At 48.4% G+C, this 5,943-nt stretch overlaps 1 pseudogene; it reads right to left on the bottom strand.

The window, feature by feature from the left end:
* Nucleotides 1-3,930: 3,930 nt before the first annotated feature.
* On the bottom strand, nucleotides 3,931-5,321 carry LOC148123804 (UDP-GlcNAc:betaGal beta-1,3-N-acetylglucosaminyltransferase 7-like; annotated as a pseudogene).
* Between the last annotated feature and the right edge of the window lie 622 nt (nucleotides 5,322-5,943).

The raw sequence follows: 5,943 nt of genomic DNA, 5'->3' as shown, positions 1-5,943 counted from the left end.
ATCTGATTTTAACGAACAAAAGGACCAGGGGAGGCAGGAGAGCAGCCTTCCGGTATTTGAGGGCAGAAGGGGTTGGACTAGATGACCTACAAGGTCCCTTCCAACTCTGTTAATCTGATTTTAAGGAACAAAAGGACCAGGGAGGCAGGAGAGGAGCCTTCCGGTATTTGAGGGTAGAAGGGGGTTGGACTAGATGACCTACAAAGGCCCCTTCCAACTCTGTTAATCTGATTTTAAGGAACAAAAGGACCAGGGGAGACAGGACAGCAGCCTTCCAGTATTTGAGGGCGGTGGGGGTTGGACTAGATGACCTACAAGGTCCCTTCCAACTCTGTTCATCTGATTTTAAGGAACAAAAGGACCAGAGGAGGCAGGAGAGCAGCCTTCCAGTATTTGAGGGCGGTGGGGGTTGGACTAGATGACCTACAAGGTCCCTTCCAACTCTGTTCATCTGATTTTAAGGAACAAAAGGACCAGAGGAGGCAGGACAGCAGCCTTCCAATATTTGAGGGCAGAAGGGGTTGGACTAGATGACCTCCAGGGTCCCTTCCAACTCTGTTCATCTGACTTTCATCTGATTTGAATGAACAAAAGGACCAGGGGAGGCAGGAGAGCCGACTTCCAATATTTGAGGGCGGGGGTTGGACTAGATGACCTACAAGGTCCCTTCCAACTCTGTTAATCTGATTTTAAGGAACAAAAGGACCAGGGGAGACAGGAGAGCAGCCTTCCAGTATTTGAGGGCAGAAGGGGTTGGACTAGATGACCTACAAGGTCCCTTCCAACTCAGAATCTGATTTTAAGGAACAAAAGGACCAGGGGAGACAGGAGAGCAGCCTTCCAGTATTTGAGGGCAGAAGGGGTTGGACTAGATGACCTACAAGGTCCTTCCAACTCCTAATCTGATTTTAAGGAACAAAAGGACCAGGGAGGCAGGAGAGCAGCCTTCCGGTATTTGAGGGTAGAAGGGGTTGGACTAGATGACCTACAAGTTCCCTTCCAACTCATAATCTGATTTTAAGGAACAAAAGGACCAGGGGAGACAGGACAGCAGCCTTCCAGTATTTGAGGGCGGTGGGGTTGGACTAGATGACCTACAAGGTCCCTTCCAACTCTGTTCATCTGATTTTAAGGAACAAAAGGACCAGAGGAGGCAGGAGAGCAGCCTTCCAGTATTTGAGGGCGGTGGGGGTTGGACTAGATGACCTACAAGGTCCCTTCCAACTCTGTTCATCTGATTTTAAGGAACAAAAGGACCAGGGGAGGCAGGAGAGGAGCCTTCCGGTATTTGAGGGTAGAAGGGGTTGGACTAGATGACCTACAAGGCCCCTTCCAACTCTGTTAATCTGATTTTAAGGAACAAAAGGACCAGGGAGACAGGACAGCAGCCTTCCAGTATTTGAGGGCGGTGGGGGTTGGACTAGATGACCTACAAGGTCCCTTCCAACTCTGTTCATCTGATTTTAAGGAACAAAAGGACCAGAGGAGGCAGGACAGCAGCCTTCCAGTATTTGAGGGCGGTGGGGTTGGACTAGATGACCTACAAGGTCCTTCCAACTCTGTTCATCTGATTTTAAGGAACAAAAGGACCAGAGGAGGCAGGACAGCAGCCTTCCAATATTTGAGGGCAGAAGGGGTTGGACTAGATGACCTCCAGGGTCCCTTCCAACTCTGTTCATCTGACTTTCATCTGATTTGAAGGAACAAAAGGACCAGGGGAGGCAGGAGAGCAGCCTTCCAATATTTGAGGGCAGGGGGTTGGACTAGATGACCTACAAGGTCCCTTCCAACTCTGTTAATCTGATTTTAAGGAACAAAAGGACCAGGGAGACAGGAGAGCAGCCTTCCAGTATTTGAGGGCAGAAGGGGTTGGACTAGATGACCTACAAGGTCCCTTCCAACTCAGAATCTGATTTTAAGGAACAAAAGGACCAGGGGAGACAGGAGAGCAGCCTTCCAGTATTTGAGGGCAGAAGGGGGTTGGACTAGATGACCTACAAGGTCCCTTCCAACTCCTAATCTGATTTTAAGGAACAAAGGACCAGGGGAGGCAGGAGAGCAGCCTTCCGGTATTTGAGGGTAGAAGGGGTTGGACTAGATGACCTACAAGTTCCTTCCAACTCATAATCTGATTTTAAGGAACAAAAGGACCAGGGAGACAGGACAGCAGCCTTCCAGTATTTGAGGGCGGTGGGGTTGGACTAGATGACCTACAAGGTCCCTTCCAACTCTGTTCATCTGATTTTAAGGAACAAAAGGACCAGAGGAGGCAGGAGAGCAGCCTTCCAGTATTTGAGGGCGGTGGGGGTTGGACTAGATGACCTACAAGGTCCCTTCCAACTCTGTTCATCTGATTTTAAGGAACAAAAGGACCAGGGGAGGCAGGAGAGGAGCCTTCCAGTATTTGAGGGCGGTGGGGTTGGACTAGATGACCTACAAGGTCCCTTCCAACTCATAATCTGATTTTAAGGAACAAAAGGACCAGGGGAGGCAGGAGAGCAGCCTTCCGGTATTCGAGGCGGGGGGTTGGACTAGATGACCTACAAGGTCCCTTCCAACTCTGTTAATCTGATTTCTGAAGGAACAAAAGGACCAGGGGAGGCAGGAGAGCAGCCTTCCAATATTTGAGGGCAGGGGGTTGGACTAGATGACCTACAAGGTCCCTTCCAACTCTGTTCATCTGACTTCCATCTGATTTGAAGGAACAAAAGGACCAGGGAGACAGGAGAGAGTATATGAGGGTGGGGTGGGGGTGGACTAGATGACCTCCAAAGGACCAGGGTCGGTTCCATACTTTCTTAGGCGTAACCGGCAAATCCGTGTGTTATTTCCCCCTATAACACAATCACTTCATGTTGGACTAAAATCCACACACCTGGCTGGGGGGAAAAAAATGACCGAAAAAAAGCACATAGGTTTAAAATTTAAATTTAAAAAACGCACATAGATTTAAAATTTAAATTTAAAAAAGCACATAGGTTTAAAATTTAAATTAAAAAAAACACATAGGTTTAAAATTTAAATTAAAAAAAAACACATAGGTTTAAAATTTAAATTTAAAAAAAACAGATAGGTTTAAAATTTAAATTTAAAAAAAGCACATAGGTTTAAAATTTAAATTTAAAAAAAGCACATAGGTTTAAAATTTAAATTTAAAAAAAAGCACATAGGTTTAAATTTTAAATTTAAAAAAAGCACATAGGTTTAAAATTTAAATTTAAAAAGCACATAGATTTAAAATTTAAATTTAAAAAAAGCACATAGATTTAAAACCAGAGATATTTTTATTTTTATTATACCTGAAATATACAGCCGAGAACTGATCTATTGTAAATATATTAACAGCGGCCAGAATCGTATTTGTTCAAAAATTGGAAAAAAGGAACAGGAAGTGAATGAAGAAAATGAGTGCGCAAAAATGAGGATATTGACATTGGAAATCGGAGAGGAAGAAGATAAACCATTTTATAAGATGTGGGATTTATTTTATCAATGGTTAGATTAAGGAAACAAGGAAATGAAATATTTTATAATCCTTCCTCATACAAATCGAACGGTGGCGATAAAGTCACGTCCGAATGTTTTATTACCGAATAGATTGGCGATGATGGATTGAATATGACCAAGTAGGCTAAGTAGAAATTGCATCAAATTTGCTCGCATCAAATGATGGGATATTATTAGTAAGTCTACCCAGTAATTAATGATTAACAATTAATTAACTATTAACATAATGGATCTACAGGATGAGGACTGATTTAAACTAGAACGGTGATGGTGCGCGACGCTGTACGAAATTGAAAGATGGTTTGATGTTTGACCTTGATGTTTTTTCGATGTTTGTCTAAAAATAAAAATTTATATATATATATATATATATATTTATATATATAAATATACATATATTAAAATATATATATATATTATATATATATAAAACCTAGTATCACTTCAATCCGGCCAAGTCGAGAGTCTCTCTTTCTAACAGCTGAAGTTGGAGCGAGACTGACAGCGGGCTCATTTTTTTGAGGCGCGGCTTCTTCACCACGGATGGGTTTTCGTACTCCGGGAACCGGCGGTGGTAGTAGAGGCCGTCTCGTTGACGGTTCCCCGCCCCTGTTCAGGCGGGCCGTGTCCCCAGGGCCCACAGCGGAAGTGGGCCACCCTTCCGTTCAAGGTGCTCCCCTCCCGTTCCCCCGAGGACCTGTTCCCTCCCCCGATCGCGGCGGGTGGCGGGCGCGATGCGACGACCCAGAGGGTAGCCCGACCGGATCAAACTCCGACACGTAAGTCGACGTCCTTTTCAAGGCCTCCCGCTTGGGGCCCCCCCCGTGGTCCCGTCAGACTCCGTTGGGGAGAGAAAACATACTCCCCAAAAAGTCATCTTCCAAAGAAAGCCGTACGGCCCGAACGGAATGAGCGGAGACGAGGTGAAAGAACAAACCAAAACAAACCACGATGAAAGGAGAAGTCGCGACCAACTTCAAGGCGATAACAAGGCACAGTCGGTTGGAAGGAGGGTAACCGAGATAACTTCAGCCCCCAAAGAAAACACACTTTGCTTCCGGCAACGCTGTGTTGTAACCGTCTCTCTTATATCCTAGTCTCCCCTGCTGCAACCCATGAGGGGGATCAGAGCCGCTTCCTCTCTTGCAAGCCATGTTGCTCCCTTCTGCATTCCTCCCTGCCTGTCCTAGAATGACGAGGGGATGGGCCTGGTTCTTCCTCAGACCGCCCAGACGGCCTCTTCCCCTCCTTAGCCTCCTCCACAACCCCCTCTACTCCCCGTCGGCTCTTCCTTCTCTCCCTCGGAGTCCGACTCGACCGAGGGCCGCGACACCTTAAGACCAGGCCCAGGTCTTCTTTGGGGGGCCCTCCAGCTGCCTCCAAACCTCCTCTATCCTCTCCAGGCTGACCCCGTGGATGGAAATGGCCTTCCGGTAGGCCGAGAGCTCGTCCTTGGGGATGCCCCAGACTTTGAAGGCCTGGTCGTGCCGGTGGGGGATCCCGGCCATCAGGGCCAGGAAGCCCAGGTAGACGTGCGTCCAGGGGGAAGACGGGTAGCGCCAGGGAGGCTCGGTGGAGGGCCGGCAGACTCTGCCGCGACATGATGAACCCGCCTCCGGAGGCAAAGTTGGGGTAGTGGTCCAGCGGGTAGAGCTCCCGTGAGATGGCGTACTTGCCCCTCCTCATGACCGCCGAGGCGTGCTAGATGTTGCCGTGGATGAAGTGGGAGACGTTGGGGCTCCGGCGGAGGTAGTCAGTCAGCACCTTGGGGTTCACAAACAGGTCGTCGTCCCTGAAAAACAAGGGGGGCATTTACCTCCACGGAGCAGTGCAAGGTCGCCCCACGGGGTTGGGTGAGGGGGTTTCCACCCTCCCTCCCCCCAAAGAAGGAATTGGCGTCGAACTTTGCCCAAGAGAGCAGCGGATTCAGTTCTACGGAGTCCGTCCCTGGCACCTCCGTCACTGTCCGGCTTGGCTCTGCAACCAACAGGACAGACACAGACTCCGAAGAGTCAAAAAGAACCATTACTCCCAACCTGCCTTTCACGGAGGACCCGTACGCTGCCCCCCGAGTGCCAAAGAGGGCTGGGAAAGATATTTACACACTCCTCCCAACCTGGACGTAAATTGGTTCAACTCCCACCCTCAAGAGAACCCCGCACCCCGGAACAACTCGACACGAGGAGGGGTTGCTCCTCGCACGCCATCCCTCGGCTAAACCAAGAATTCCCCTCCGCTGTCCAACTCGTGACTAAGTCTGCACTACTATGACCATTCACCTTCTCTCGTCCCTCCTTATCGCCCCTCCCCTCCCGCTTGTGACCGTAGGACTGTAACCTTGTTGCTTATCTCCTTACGATTGATATGGACTGTTTCCTGGTATGATTCGATTGCCTCTTGTACCCTGTGACGATGACCATTAAGTGTTGGACCTCA

The sequence above is a fragment of the Pseudonaja textilis genome, unplaced genomic scaffold (genome assembly GCF_049901715.1).
Source record: "Pseudonaja textilis isolate UNSWEBS1 unplaced genomic scaffold, rPseTex1.2 PTEXCTG362, whole genome shotgun sequence".
In the NCBI taxonomy this organism is placed as follows: domain Eukaryota; kingdom Metazoa; phylum Chordata; class Lepidosauria; order Squamata; family Elapidae; genus Pseudonaja; species Pseudonaja textilis.
This window is presented reverse-complemented; position numbering and strand designations above follow the sequence as displayed.